Raw genomic sequence first — 17,455 nt, forward strand, 5'->3', positions numbered from 1 at the left:
TGGCAATAAATACTTACCTATCAATAATTACATTAAATATCAATGGACTAAATGCTCCAATCAAAAGATATAGAGTGGCAAGTTGGGTAAAAACAAAGCAAGAGCCTACAGTATGCTGCCTTTAAGAGACCACTTATGGCAAAGGACACACATAGAAAGTAAGGGGATGGAAAAAGATATTTCATGCAAATGGAAATGACAAGAAAGAGGGGGGTTGCAGTACTCATACTGGACAAAATCAACTTTAAAACAAAGTCCATAAAGAAAGATAAAGAAGGACACAATATAATGATAAAACTATCAATACAAGAAGAGGATATTACTCTCATCAACATACATGCACCTAATATAGGAGCACCCAAATGCATTTAAAAAATACTAACAAACATAAAGGGAGAAATTGACAGGAATACAGTAATAGTAGGAGACTTTAACACCCCACTCACATCAATGGACAGATCTTCTAGATAGAAAATCAGTAAGGAAACAGACATCCCAAATAATACAATAGAACAGTTAGACTTAATATTTTTAGGACATTACATCCCAAAAAACTGAATACACATTCTTTTCAAGTGCACATGGAACATTCTCTAGGACTGACCATACACTAGGGCACAAAACAAGCCTCAACAAATTTATGAGTATAGAAATTATTTCAAGCATCTTTTCTGACCACAGTGACATGAAACTAGAAATTGACACAGAAAAAGAAATGAAAAAAATAATGATTACATGGAGACTAAACAACATGCTACTAAAAAACCAATGGGTCAATGATGAAATCCAAGAGGAAATTTTAAAATGCCTTGAGACAAATGACAATGAAAACACAACCATGCAAAATCTATGAGTTATATACAGCAAAAAGTAGTTCTTAGAGGGAAGTTCATGGCAATACAGGCCTTCCTCAGAAAAAACCAAGAAAAGTCTCAAATAAACAACCTAACCTACAACCTAAAAGAATTAGAAAAAGAAGAACAAACTAAATCAGCAGAAGGAAATAATAAAGATCAGAGAGGAAACAAATAAAATAGGGATTTAAAAAGCAATAGAAAAAATCAATAAAACCAAGAACTGGTTTTTTGAAAGGGTAAGCAAAATTGACAAGCCTCTGGCCAGGCTCACTGAGAAGAAAAGAGAGAGAACTCAAATAAAATAAGAAAGGAAAAAGGAGAAATAATAACCAATAATGCAGAAACACACACACACACACAAAAGAATTTTATGCCAAAAAATTCAACAATCTAGAAGAAATGGACAAGTTTCTAGAAATATACAGCCCACCAAAACTGAATCAAGAAGAAATAGATAATTTGAAAAGACCAATCACTAGAAGTGAAATAGAATCTGTTTTATATATATATATATATATATATATATATATATATATATATATATATATAAAGAAAAAACACAAAAACCTCCCTAAAACCCTACAAACAAAAGTCTAGGACCAGAGGGCTTCACAGGTGAATTCTACTAAACAGAAGAACTCATACTGATCCTTCTCAAATTCTTCCAAAATACTGAAGAGGAGGGAACACTCACAAAGACATTGTATGATACCAAAACCAGACAAAGATACAACGAAAAAGAAAATTACAGGCTAATATCTTTGATGGTTATAGATGCAAAAATTCTCAGTAAAATATTAGTAAACTGAATCCAACAGCACATAAAAAAGGTCAAACACCACAACCAAGTTGAATTCATCCACAATTCACAAGGATGGTTCAACATACATAAATCAATGTGGTACAACACATCAACAAAAAAAAGGAGAAAACCCACATGACCATCTCAATAGATGCAGAGGAAGTATATGACAAATTTCAACATTCATTCATGATAAACAAAATCTGAACAAAGTGGGTATAGACAGAACATATCTCAACATAATAAAAGCTATTTATGACAAACCCACAGCCTATGTAATAATGGTGAAAAGCTGAAAGCCTTCCCACTAAAATATGGAACAAGATAAGGATGACCATTCTCACCACTTCAATTCAACATAGTATTGGAAGTCCTAGCCACAGCAAGAAAAAGAAATAAAAGTTATCCAGTTTGGAAGGGGAGAGGTAAAATTGTCATTATATGCAGATTACATGATACTATATTTAGAAAACCATCCTAAAGACTCCACATAAAAACTGCTAGGACTGATAACTGAATTCAGCAGGATAGTAGGATACAAGATTAACATACAGAAATTGGTTGTATTTCTTTACACTAAAAATGAAATATCAGAAAGAGAATGTTAAAAAAAAAAACCTTTTAAAATTGTGCCAAAAAAATAAAATACTTATGAATAAGCCTGACCAAAGAGGTGAAACACTTATATGGAGAGAACTATAAACTATAAACCATTAATAAAGGAAAATGACGATGATTCAAAGAAATGGACAGATCTTGGATGGGAAGAATTAATATTGTTATAGTGGCTATACTACCCAAAGCAATCTACAGATTTAATGCAATCCCTGTCAAATCACCAAGGGCAATTTTCACAGAACTAGAGCAAATAATCTTAAAATTTATATGGAACTATAAAAAGACCCAGAAGTGTCAAAGCACTCCTGGAGAAAAAGAACAAAGCAGGAGACATAACCCTCCCAGACTTCAGACAATACAACAAAGCTACAGTCATCAAAATGGCATGGTATTGGTACAGTGGAACAGAATAGAGGGCCCAGAAGTAAATCCATACCCCTACAATCAATTACTCTTTGACAAAGGAGGCAAGAACATACAATGGGAAAGAGACAGTCACTTCACCAAGGGGTGTTGGGAAAGTTGGATAGCCACATGTAAATCAATGGAGTTAGAAAACAGCCTCATACTATACACAAAAATAAACTCAAAATGGCTTAAAGACTTAAACATTAGACATGATACCATAAAACTCCTAGAAGAGAACATAGGCAGAACATTCTCTGACATAAATCATACGAGTGTTTTCTTAGTCTCCCAAGGCAATAGAAATAAAAGTAAAAATAAACAAATGGAACCTAATCAAACTTACAAGCTTTTGTACAGCAAAAGAAACCATAAACAAAGTGAAAAGACAGCCTATGGAATGGGAGAAAATATTTGCAAATGATGTGACTGACAAGGGCTTAATTTTCAAAATATATAAACAGCTCATACAACTCAACATCAAAAAAATAAAAAGCCCATTCAAAAAATGGGCAGAATACCTAAATAGACATTTCTCCAAAGAAGACATACAGATGGCCAACAGGCACATGAAAAGATGCTCAACATCACTAATTATTGGAGAAATGCAAATCCAAACTACAATGAGCTACCACCTCAAACTGGTCAGAATGGCCATTATTAAAAAGTCTAAAAATAACAAATGCTAGACAGGGTGTGGAGAAAAGGGAACCCTGCTACACTGCTGGTGGGGATATAAGTTGGTGCAGCCACTATGGAAAAGAGTATGGAGGTTCCACACAAAACTAAAAACACAGCTGCCATATGGTCCAGCAATCCCACTCCTGAGCATATATCCCAACAAAACTATAACTCAAAAATATACATGCACCCCTATGTTCATAGCAGCACTCTTCACAATAGCCAAGATGTGGAAGCAACATAAATGTCCATCGACAGACGAATGGATAAAGAAGCTGTGGTACATATATACATGGAATATTATTCAGCCATAAAAAAGAATGAAACAAAGCCATTTGCAGCAACATGGATAGAACTCATCACACTAAGTGAAGTAAGCCAGAGAGAGAAAGACAAATACCATATGATATCACTTATATGTTGAATCTAAAGTATGATACAAATGAAACAGAAACAGACTCACAGACATAGAGAACAGACTTGTGGTTTGCAAGGTGGGGGTAGGGGAGGGATGGAGTCAGAGTTTGGGGTTAGCAGATGCAAACTATTATATATAGAATGGATAAACAGCAAGGTCCTACTGCATAGCACAGCAAAGTATATTCAACATCCTGTGATAAACCATAATGGAAAAGTATATATATATATACACATATATGTGTATATATATATATATGAATCACTTTGCTATACAGCAGAAATTAACAAAACATTGTATATCAACTCTACTTCAATTAAAAAAAAACATGTATCCAGCATTCTAGTATCATACAGAATAGTTTTCCTATTCTAAAAATCCTTTGTGTTTCAACTATTCATCCTTCACATACCACTAACCCTGGGTAACCTCTCATCTTTTGACTGTTTCCATAGTTTTGCCTTTTCAGAATGTCATCGTTGGAACCATACAGTATGAAGTCTTTTGTCTTCTTTCACTTAGTAATATGCATTTAAGTTTCCTCGATAGGTTTTATGGCTTGATAACCCATTTTTTTTAGACCTGAATCAAATCACGTTGTCTGGGTGTACCACAGTGTATTTATCCATTCATCTACTGAAGCTTATCTTTGTTGCTTCCACGTTTTGACAATTATGAATAAAACTGCTATAAACATCTGTGTGGAGGTGTTTTGTAGACAAAAGTTTTTAACTCATTTGGGTAAATACAATTCACGTTGACTGTATAGTAAGAATAAGTTTAGTTTCATAAGAAGCCACCAAACTATTCCAAAGTAGGTGTACCATATTACATTCTGATCTGCAATGAATGAGTTCTTGTTCTACATCCTCACCAGTATTTGGTGTTGTCAGTGTTTGGGATTTTGGCCATTCTAATAGATGTGTAGTGGTATCTTGTTGGTTTAATTTGTAATTCTCTAGTGACATATGATGCTGAGCATCTTTTCATATGCTTATTTGCTATGTGTATATCTTCTTTGCTGAGATGTCTGTTTAGATCTTTTGCCCATTTTAAAATCAGATTTTTCAGTTTTAAGAGTTCTTTGTATGTTTTAGATAATGGTTCTTTATCAGATATGTCTTTTGCAAATATTTTCTCCCAGTCTGTGGTTTGCCTTTTCATTTTCTTGACAGTATTGTTGGCAGAAGTTTTCAATTTTAATGAAGGCCAATTAATCAGTTATTTCTTTTATGGGTTATGCCTTTGATGGTGTACCTAAAAAGTCATCGCCAAACACAAGTTCATCTCATTTTTCTACTATGTTATCCTCTAGGAGCTTTATAGTTTTGCATTTTACATTTAGGTCAATTTGGATAATTTTTGTGAAGGATGTAAGGTCTGTGTTTAGATCCTTTTTGTGTGCTTATGGATGTCAAGTTGTTCCAGCGCTGTTTGTTGAAAAGACAGTCTTTGCTCTGTTGTATTGGCTTTGTTCCTCTGTCAAAGATCAGTTGACTATACTTGTGTGGATCTTTTTCTGGGCTTTTTATTCTGTTCCATTTATTTTTGTCTGTTCTTTCACCAGGACCACAATATCTTGATTACTGTGTCAAATGTAAGGTATAGTAAGTCTTGAAGTTGGATATTTTTAAAATAAAGAACAGTAGCCATTTTAGAATCATATAACTAATTTTATAAAATGACCATTCTATTTTTGCTATATTGGGACTAATTTATAAAACATTATCAGAAGTTCTTTCTAGAAAATGTAAAAGACTATCAGCATACTTATTATATAAAACAATACAATAAATATCATCTCATATTACCAGTTTGTGAAGAATCAGGATGATTTCCTAAAATAAAATCCTAGACCTGATATACATTTGTGTTTTCTTCTATTTATTCTAATGTTCCATTTAAAAAAAAAATTAAACATTTATATTTACATGAGCCCACAATGTGAAGATACTATTTATAGTCATTTACAAATCTCATTATTCCAGTACCTATGACCATTGAGTGCATCCTTTTCCTGTTGACTTGAAATGCCAATTTTACCATATGCTACAGGAATGTGTTTATTTTAAGCCTAGCAGGTTACTTTTCCACTGAATTTACCACCTGTCTTGGGGCTTGAGCCATACTGTTTTAAGTATTATAGATTTATATTATTTTATAATGTCTGGTACTATCTCCCATGCCTCTTCAAATCTTTCTCAGATGGACCTTCAATTTCAGACTCTTTCAGTTCCAGAAGCCTTTGGGGAAAGGTATAGAGAGAGAACTGGTGCAATGAACTGGTGAACTGGTGCAATGAATAGCCAATAGTTTCATTTCTTTCCTCTGCTCTAGATAAAGCCTGACATAACCTCCACTCCACTTACATATCTCCACTGCCCAAATTCAGACATGCTAGTGTCTCAGCTTTGTCTGGCTCCTATTGTCAGAAACAAAGTTGACCATGATAATGTCTAAGTTCATTTCATGTGCTGTGCCATGATTGAAACTAGGGTCCTCACAAAACTATACTGACTCCACAGGAGAGAAGACCAGATGGCAGAGTAGAAGACCTTGAGCTCACCTCCTCCCATGAGAACACCAAAATCACAACTAACTGCTGAATAACAATAAAAATGACTGGAAACTACCAAAAATGATATTCTACATCCAAAGACAAAGAAGAAATCAGAACAAGATGGTAGGAGGGGTATACTCATGATATAATCAAATCCCATAATCACTGGGTGGGCAACCCACAAACTGGAGAATAATTATGTTGCAGAAGTTCTCCCATACGAGTGAGGATTCTGAGCTCCACGTCAGGCTCTCCAGCCTGGGGGTCTGGCATCAGGAGGATAGCCCCAAGAGCATTTGGCTTTGAAGGCCAGTGGGTCCTGATCACAGCAGCTCCAGGACAGGGGAAAAAAGAGACACCACTCTTGGAGGACACACACAAGATCTCCATGTGCACTGGCACTGGGACCCAGGGCAAAAGCAGTGACTTCATAGGAGGCTGGGCCAGACCTACCTGCTGGTCTTGGAGGGTCTCATGGGGAGGTGGGGGGCAGCTGTGACCCTCTCTTGGGATATAAAAGATGGTGGTAAATATATTGGGGAGTATCATCTGAAGGCTGACATCTTCCTTGGGACATTAACACCAAGGCCTGGCCCAACCAACAGCCTTAGGTTCCAGTGCTGGGTTGCCTCAAGCCAAACAACCAGCAGGGCAGGAAAACAGTCCCACCCAGACAGAGAGGCTGCCTAAAGACTTTGGGAGGCCACAGCAACCTCTAGACATGCCCCTTCACATGGCCCTGCCCACCTTAGGGCCAAGACTCAACTCCACCCATCAGTGGCAGGGACCAGAGGCAAGAAGTATAAAGTCCCACATCCTGTGGAACTGAGTCCACAAACATAGGTCAGAACCTACCCTTGGACCAGCTGGTCCCTGGCCACTGGGTGACAAGAGGGGAGTGTACTGCTGTGACACATAGGACATCCCCTATAGAGGGCAACTTCTCCAAGGTAAAGAAACATAACTAAACCTTCCACATACATAAAAATACAAACAGAAGTTTAGACAAAATGAGATGGCAGAGGAACATGTTCCAGATGAAGAGACAGGGTAAAACCCCAGAAGAATAACTAAGTGGCATGGAGATAGGCTATCTACCCAAGAAAGAGTTCAGAGTAATGATTGTAAAGATGATCCAACAACTCAGGAAAATAATGGATGCACAGAGTGAGAAGTTACAAGAAGTTTTTAACAAAGAATTAGAAAAAATAAAGAACAACCAAACAGTTGAAGAACATAATAATTGAAATGAAAAATGCACTAGAAGGAATAAGTAGCGGAATAAGTAGCAGAATAAGTGAGGCAGAAGAACAAATAAGTGAGCTGCAAGACAGAGTGGTGGAAATCACTATGGAACAGAGTAAAGAAAAAAGAATGAAAAGAAACAAGGACAGTTTAAGAGACCTCTCAGACAATGTCAAATGCACCAACATTCACATTATAGGGGTCTCAGAAGGACAAGATAGAGAGAAAGAGCCTGAGGAAATGTTTGAAGACATAATAGCTGAAAACCTCCCTAACATGGGAAAGGAAGCAGTCACCCAAGTCCAGGAAGGAGAGAGATTAGCATACAGGATAAACCCAAGAAGGAACACACCAAGACACAGTAATCAGATTGACAAAAATTATAGACAAAGAGAGAATATTAAAAGCAATGAGCAACAAATAATACACAAAGGAACCCCCATAAGGTTATCAGCTGATTTTTCAGCAGAAGATCTGCAGTAAGAAAGTAGTTGCAGGATATATTTAAAGTGATGAAAGGGAAAAATGTACAACAGAGAATACTCTACCCAGCAAGCTCTCATTCAGATTTGATGGAGAAATCAAAAGCTTTACAGATAAGCAAAAGCTCAGAGAATTTAGAACCAGCAAATCAGCTTTACAACGAATGCTAAAGGAACTTCTCTATGCAGAAAAGGAAAGGGCACAATTAGAAACAAGAAAATTATGAATGGGAAAGCTCACCAGTCAGTAAAGGCAAACATACAGTAAAGGTAGGAAATCATCCACATGCAAATATGATATCTAAACCAATAATTGTGAGAGGAGAAGAGTACAAATGAAGGATATTTGAAATGCATTTGAAATAAAGCAGTCAGCAACTTAAAACAATCATGCATATATATATATATATATATATAGACTGCTATAACAAAACCTCATGGTAACCACAAACCAGAAATCTACAGTAGATATACACAAAAATAAAAAATGAAATCCAAACACAACACTAAAGAAAGTCATTAAATCATGAGAGAAGAGAACAAAAGGGAAAGTAGGGAAAAAGACCTACAAAAACAAATCCAAAACAATTAACAAAATGGATATAAGAACATACATACTGATAATTACCTTAAATGTAAACAGATTAAATACTCCAACCAAAGACATAGATCTGGCTTAATGGATACAAAAACAAGACACGTATATATGCTCTCTACAAGAGACCCACTTCAGATCTAGAGACACATACAGACATAAAGTGAGGGGATGGAAAAATCAGACAAAATAGACTTTAAAATAAAGACTGTTATAAGAGATAAAGAAGGATACTACATAATAACCAAGGGATCAACCCAAGAATATATAACAATCATAAATATCTATGCACCTAACATAGGAGCACCTTGATATACAAGATAAATGTTAAGAGACATAAAAGGAGAAGTTGACAGTAACACAATAATAGTGGGGGACATTAACACCCCACTTTCACCAATGGACAGATCATCCAGACAGAAAATCAAGAAGGAAACACAGGCCTTAAATAACACATTAGACCAGATAGACTTAATTGCTATTTAATTGATGTTTAAAGAGCATTCCATCTGAAAGCAGCAGAATACACATTCTTTTCAGGTTCCCATGGAACATTCTCCAAGATAGATCACATGCTGGCCCACAAAGCAAGCCTCAGTAAATCTAAGAAAATTGAAATCATATAGAGCATCTTTTCTGATCACAATGAGATTAGAAATCAATTACAAGAAAAAACTGCAAAAAGCACAAACACGTGGAGGCTAAATAATATGCTGCTAAGCAACCAATGGATCACTGAAGAAATCAAAGAGGAAATCAAAAATACCCAGAGACCAATGAAAATGAAGACACAATGATCCAAAACCTATGGGATGGAACAAAAGCAGTCCTAAGAGGGAAGTTTATAGCAATATAAACTTACCTTCAGAAACAAGGAACATCTCATATAAACAACTAACATTACACTTAAAGCAACTAGAGAAAGAGGAACAAACAAAACCCAAAGTTAGAAGGAAAGGAATCATAAAGATCAGAGCAGAAATAAATGAAATAGAGACTAAAAAAACAATAGAAAAAAAATCAATGAAACTAAAACCTGGTTCTTTGAAAAGATAAACAAAATTGATAAACCTTTAGCTAGACTAATCAAGAAAAAAGGGGAGAGGGTCCAAATCATTACAATTAGAAATGAAAAAGAAGTTACAAGAGACACCACAGAAATACAAAGGATCATATAAGACTACTACAAGCAACTATATGACAAATAAAATGGACAAACTAGAAGAATTTGTCCATTTCTTAGAAAGATATAATCTCCAAGATGGAACCAAGAAGAAATAGAAAATATGAACAGGCCAATCACAAGTACTGAAATTGAAACTGTGATTAAAAAACTTCCAACAAACAAAAGTCCAGGACCAGATGGTTTCACAGGTGAATTCTATCATTCTATCAAACATTTAGAGAAGAGCTAACAACTACACTTCTGAAACTATTCCAAAACATTGCAAGGGAAAGAATACTTCCAAACTCGTTCTATGAGGCCACCATCACTGTGATACAAAAACCAAACAAAGATACCACAAAAAAGGAAATTACAGGCCAATATCACTGATGAACATAGATGAAAAAATCTTCAACAAAATAGTAGCAAACCAAATCCAACAATACATTCAAAGGATTATACACCATGATCAAGTGAGATTTATCCTAGGGATGCAAATATTTTTCAATATCTGCAAATCAATCATTATGATACACCACATTAACAAATTGAAGAATAAAAACCATATGAATAAAAACCATCTCAATGGATGCATAAAAAGCTTTGGATAAAATTCAACATCCATTTATGATAAAAACTCTCCAGAAAGTGGGCATAGAGGGAATTTACCTCAACATAATAAAGGCCATTTTTGACAGACACACAGCTAACATCATACTTAACAATGAAAAGCTGAAGGCATTTCCTCTGAGATCGAGAAGAAGACAAGGATATATGCTCTCGCCAGTTTTATTCAACATAGTTTTGCAAGTCCTAACCACAGCAATCAGAGAAGAAAAAGAAAGTAAAGGAATCCAAATTGGAAAAGAAGAAGTAAAACTGTCACTGTTTGTAGATGGCATGATATTATACACAGAAAATCCTAAAGATGCTACCAGAAAACTACTAGAGCTCATCAATGAATTCAGTAAAGTTGCAGGATACAAAATTAATACACAGAATCTGTTGCATTTCCATACAGTAACAACGGAAGATCAGAAAGAGAAATTAAGGAAACAATCACATTTACCATTGCATGAAAATAATAAAATACCTAGGAATATACCTACTTAAGGAGGCAAAAGACATGTACTTCAAAAACTGTAAGATGCTGATGAAAGAAATTGAAGATGACACAAATAAATGGAAAGATATACCACGTTCTTGGATTGGAAGACTCAATACTGTTAAAAATGACCATACTACCCATGATAATCTACAGATTCAGTGCAATTCCTATCAAATTACCAATGGCATTGTTCACAGATCTAGAACAAACAATTTTTAAATTTGTATGGAAACACAAAAGACCCTGAATAGGCAATAGCAAACTTAAGAAAAATAAAGATGGAGGAATCAGGCTGCCTGACTGCAGACTATACTACAAAGCTGCAGTAATCAGAACAGTTTGGTGCTGGCACAAAAACAAAAATATTGATCCATGGAACAGGATAGAAAGCCCAGAATTAAACCCATGCACATATGGTCAATTAATCTGCAGCAAAGGAGGCAAAAATATACAATGGAGAAAAGATAGTCTCTTCCATAAATGTTGCTGGGCCAACTGGGCAGATACATGTAAAAGAATGGAATTAGAACATTCTCTAATACCATACACAAAAATAAAATGAAAATGGATTAAAGACCTAAATATAAGACCAGATACTGTAAAACTCCTAGAGGAAAACACAGGCTGAACACTCCTTGACATTAATTGCAGCAATATCTTTTTGGATCTACCTCCTAGAGTAATGAAAATAAAAACAAAAATAAACAAATGGGACCTAATTAAACTTAAGAGCTTTTGCACAGCAGAGGAAACCATAAACAGAAAAAAAGACAACCTATATCATGGAAGAAAATATTTGCAAACGATGCAACTGACCAGGAATTAATCTCCAAAATATATACATAGCTCATATAGCTCAATATTAAAAAATCAAACAACCTAATCAAAAACTGGCAGAAGATCTAAAAAGTCATTTCTCCAAAGAAGACATATAGATGGGCAACAGGCACATGAAAGGATGCTCAACATTGTTATTTATTAGAGAAATGCAAATCAAAATTACAATGAGTTATCACCTCACAGGAATCAGAAGGACCAACATCAAAAAATCTACAAATAATAAATGCTGGAGAGAGTGTGGAGAAAAAGGAACTGTTGGTGGGAATGTACATTGGTACAGCCACTATAAAGAACAATGTGAAGGTTCCTTAATAAACCAAAAATAGAGCTTTCATATGATCCTACAATCCCACTCCTGGGCATATATCTAGAAAAAAACCATAATTCGAAAAGATACATGCACCCAATGTTCATTGCAGCACTATTTACAATAGCCGAGACATGGAAGCAACCTAAATGTCCATCAACATATGAATGGATAAAGAAGATGTGGTATGTGTGTGTGTATATATACACACACATATATATATGACTATTATATATAAAATGGAATATTAGCCTTATAAAAGAATGAAATAGTGCCATTTACAGCAACATGGATAGACCTAGAGATTATCCTACTAAGCTAAGTAAGCCAGACAGAGAAAGACAAATATCATATGATATCACTTACATGTGGAATCTAAAAAAAGTGATACAAATGAACTTATTTACAAAACAGAAATAGACTCACAGATGTGAAAAACAAACTCATGGTTACCAAAGGGGAGGGGGAGGGATAAATTAGGAGTTTGGAATTAAAATAAACACACTACTCTATATAATACAGATAACCAACAAGGACCTACTGTATAGCACAGGGAGCTATATTTAATAGTTAACTATATTTAATATTTTATAATAACCTATAATGGAAGAGAATCTATAAAATATATATATATATGAATCACTTTGCTGTACATCTGAAACACATTGTAAATCAACTATATTTCAATAAAAATTAAAAATTCAAAAAAATTTGAATTTGAATACTGGATTCAGTAGACTCCAGTATTTTAATCTCAATGATATTACACTACTTAATTATCTCTAGATTGAGAATGACAAAATTTCAGCTTCCTGACGTGAATATTTCTACTTGGAAGTAGGTTGAGGATGGGGGATAGGAAGCCTGAATCAGCCCTCTAAATCTTCAGTCCATTCCCATCACTATTATATCTACCTGTAATTGTTTGAAAATTTCAGCAGATAGATGTTCCATCCCTGTTTTTCATTAACAGAGTTTTCCCTAATCGTATGTTTCCTTGACCATATCTGTGGGAATTTGAGTAGGAGGAACACTTGATGCCAGCTATAGAGAAAAACAAACCAACAAAAAGACATCAGATGGAAAGTCGCTCATTTACATTTTATTTAATTCATAAATTTATATACATCCGGCTTTATCTCATAATCCTTCCAACTGCTACAATAGAAACTCACTCATTTTTTCTAATACTAGTAACTCTAAATATCTTATGCTATGGATTTTATCCTCTTTCTATATTTTCTGGGACATTTTACTATCAGTTATGCCCTCTTATTCTCATCAACAGGGTACTTTCTCATCTTTAGTTTTAAATCTCCTCTGTTAAAAAAAAAAAAAAAAACTAAAATTATAAACCAGTATTTCCAGATGCTTCGTTTACCTCTGGTTATTTCTTTCTCTTTTCTATCTTTGAAGCTAAGTTCTTGAAAAAAGTTTGTCAGTAATGCTGTACTTTCCTTCTCCTCTTCTCAATTTCCTCCAGTCTGGCTTATATTCACTTTAGCTTACCTCAACTAAGTTAATTAGTGTACTCCTTTTGTTTCAAAATGAAGAATGTTTTTCAGTCCACTTATTATTAGACTTTTCAGCAGTGTTGAAATCTTGGTACACTCTCTTCTCTTGGCTTCGCTGACATACTACTCTCTGCTATTCCTCCTGCCTCTCTACCTGCTCCGTTTTTGTCTTTTATAGCCTCCTTTCCCATATATGGCCATGAATTTGGTTTCATAAATTTGACCCTGGGTCCTTCTCTTGTACTGTGATCTCTCCATAGTCTATTTGCAGACAACCTGCAAATTTTCATCTTTAACCCATTCTTCTCCTCTGAGCTTCAGACTATAGTCTTCCCTGCTTCTAGAAGATAATTGTAACCTGAAAAACCTCTTGCTGAGTAATTCTCATTGAACAAAATAAACAAAAATAAATAATTCCCATTGAAATTGGTGATACACAATTATTTCAGTAATTAGATAATATACACATGCTATTCAATGTTTTCATAATAAAAACATTAATGCAAAATATAGTAATGAATGATCTTTCTAAAAAGTAAATCAGAAAATCATCTCTCACCCTGTTTTTAATAAACCTCAATGGTCTCTAATCACGTTCATCATAAAGACTCCTTAACTTAGCTTATTTACCTCCAAAGCATCATCCCTCGTGATGCCTCTGTTTCTTTATTCCACTCCAGGCCCACTGGTCTTCTTTCAGTTACTAGAACACGCTACAGAGTCTTTGCTTATATTGATCTCTGAGGCTGGAGTACCTCCCTCAATCCCCCCATCACCATTGCCTAGCTAAGCTCTATCCTTCCTTCAGACTTCAGTTCAAACATCACTTCCTTAATGAAGCCAATGATTGCCCTTCCTTGGTCAAATCTTCCAATTTGTACCTCTTCTTAAGAGTTCTTATAACTGTTTGATTTTATGTTTATTTTATGATTATCTGATTATTGGTAGTGGATTTCACAAGGCCTGAAATTTTATCTTATTTCTTGACAATTTTATCACTAGACCCTAGTACAGTGCCTGGTATGTTGTAAGCACTTGATATCACTTGTGGGATAAATGAGAGGAAGGCAGAATAAATGGAATTTACCCAGTTTTCCTTTTTTAAACCATGAAAATTTTGGATTATGACTATATTTTTTGGAGTAATTCTATGAACATTGGTTCATTGTTCTGTTTTGTAAATAAGTTCATTTGTATCTTTTTTTTAGATTCCACATATAAGTGATATCATATATTTGTCTTTCTCTGACTTATTCCACTTAGTATTATAATCTCTAGGTCCATCCATGTTGCTGCAAATGGCATTATTTCATTCTTTTTTTATGGCTGAGTAGTATTACATTGTATATATATACCATATCTTCTTTATCCGTTCATCTGTTGATGGACACTTAGGCTGCTTCCATATCTTGGATGTTGTAAATAATGTTGCTATGAACACTGGGGTGCATGCATCTTTTCAAATTAGTGTTTTCATTTTCTTTGGATATATACCCAGGAGTGGAATTGCCGGATCATACAGTAGTTCTAATTTTAGTTTTTTGAGGAAACTTCATACTGTTTTCCTTAGTGGCTGCTCCAATTTACATTCCCACCTATTTTCTAGGGTTCCCCTTTCTCCACATCCTGGCCAACATTTGTTATTTGTAGACTTTTTGATAACCATTCGGACAAGCATGAGGTGATATCTCATTGTTGTTTTGATTTGCATTTCTCTAATAATTAGCAATATTGAGCACATTTTCATGTTTCTGTTAGCCATATGTGTATCTTCTTTGGAGGAATGTTTGCTCAGATCTTCTGTCCATTTTTTGATTTTTTTTTTTTTTTGATATTGAGTTGTGTGAGCTGTTTTTATATTTGGGATATTAACCCCTTGTTGGTCACATTATTTGCAAATATTTTCTCCCATTCCATAGGTTGTCTTTTCATTTTGTTGATGGTTTCCTTTGTTGTGCAAAAGCTTTTAAGTTTCATATTTTCCCATTTCTTTTAAGGTTCATTAAGGTCCCATTTGTTCCTTTTTTCTTTTGTTTCCTTTGCCTTACGAGACAGATCCAAAAAAATATTGCTATGATATATGTCACAGTCTTCTGCCTATGTTTACTTCTAGTAGTTTTATACTATCCCATTTTACATTTAGGCCTTTAATCCATTTTGAGTTTATTTTTGTACATGGTGTTAGAGAGTGTTCTAATTTCATTCTTCTATATGTAGCTGTCCTGTTTTCCCAGCACCACTTATCGAAGAGACTGACTTTTCCCCATTGTCTATTCCTTCCTCCTTTGTCATAGATAGACCATAGTGCGTGGGTTTATTTTTTGGGCTCTCTATTCTGTTCCATTGATCTATGTGTCTCTTTTTGTGCCAGTACCATACTGTTTTGATTACTGTAGCTTTGTAGTATAGTCTGAAGTCAGGGAGTGTGATAACTCCAGCTTTGTTCTTTTTTCTCAAAATTGCTTTGGCTATTCAGTGTCTTTTGTGGTTCTATATCAATTTTTGGATTATTTTTTCTAGTTCTGTGAAAAATGTCATGGGTATTTTGATAGAGATTGCATTAAATATGTAGATTGCTTTAGGTTGTATGGATATTTTAACAATAGTAATTCTTCCAAGCCACTTACACAGGATATCTTTCTGTCTCTTTGCATCAGAAATTTATTTTTAAGGAACTTGATGCAAATATTTACTTTTTGGGAGGATACTATACAAGTAATAATAATGACAATACTTGATACTTAAATAATGGTGTTGATATGCCAGGCTTGATATGCTTTAAACATATTAATTTATTTGGTCCTCAATACAATACTACAAAATAGGTATCATTTTATCATCCTCATTTTCCAAATGTGAAAAAGCACAGAGAGTAAGTAAGTTGCTTAAGGACACAAAGAAAGCACATAGCAAGGGTGTGGTCATAGAAAGTCCATGCTTTTAATCACTAAGCTATATTGCTTCTCAAGAACAAAGACTACTTTCTATATTTAATTCAATTAATATACCAAGAAAGTTTGTGTAAGGTGGATAACGTTGTCTCTATTTGAAAAATTAGGGAACTGAGGTTCATAAAGGGGAGATAACCCCCCAAACATCACAGATATTATAAGTGTACAGTCTAAAATTTCACTGAGATTAAGTATCCTTTTTCATGAAACTGGTTCTAAATCTGTAATTCTCATCCTATCACATGTAGACAATGAAACAATATACATCTATGAATGCAGTATTCTCAAAAAAATGTACTTATAGGCTATGCATCTCAATACCCAACTTCTTTGTATATCCTGTTACACAGTGTTCTTGGTGGGGGCATGAGAAAACAGGATATGTGTTGATAGGGCTATGTTAGGACTGATACCAGTCATGTAGGAGGCACTCAATCCATATTGATTGAATGAAATTCCATAATTTTGTCCATCAGTCATCTCCTTTTAGCAAGAGATTCAGTGGACATTCCTCACAGCAGTTGAAAATTAGGCACTGGGGTTCTGTTTGTTTGTTTGTTTTTGTTTGTTTTCTAGTTTTCAGAGTAGTTTCAAATTTTGTCTTTCTCAATATTTTCATTGGTATGTGAATGCGGAATGCAAATGAACTTTTGTTACTGCATGTTCACAGTACTAAAGATAGTTTTGGACAGATGATAAGCATTTAATCAATATTTGTTGAAAGGATAAATGGTGAGAGAAGACACATCTGGTAAACAAATATCTACTTTCATTAGAAGCAAAATTTGTTTTGAGGATAAAATTATTTGATATTAATATATGCAAAAAATTATGTGTTTCTTTTTGAAAAATGGTTAAGGTTTCACCAAAGATTTTGGTGTCTCTCAAATATATTTGGGAAAACTAT

At 34.5% G+C, this 17,455-nt stretch overlaps 1 protein-coding gene across 1 annotated transcript in view; it reads left to right on the forward strand.

Annotated features, from left to right (window-relative positions):
• The window catches only part of STPG2 (sperm tail PG-rich repeat containing 2), a 423,221-nt gene that overhangs the window by 389,559 nt on the left and 16,207 nt on the right, over nt 1–17,455 (forward strand). The gene's annotated exons all lie outside the window — the stretch shown is intronic.

This window comes from Tursiops truncatus, chromosome 5 (genome assembly GCF_011762595.2).
Source record: "Tursiops truncatus isolate mTurTru1 chromosome 5, mTurTru1.mat.Y, whole genome shotgun sequence".
In the NCBI taxonomy this organism is placed as follows: Eukaryota; Metazoa; Chordata; class Mammalia; order Artiodactyla; family Delphinidae; genus Tursiops; species Tursiops truncatus.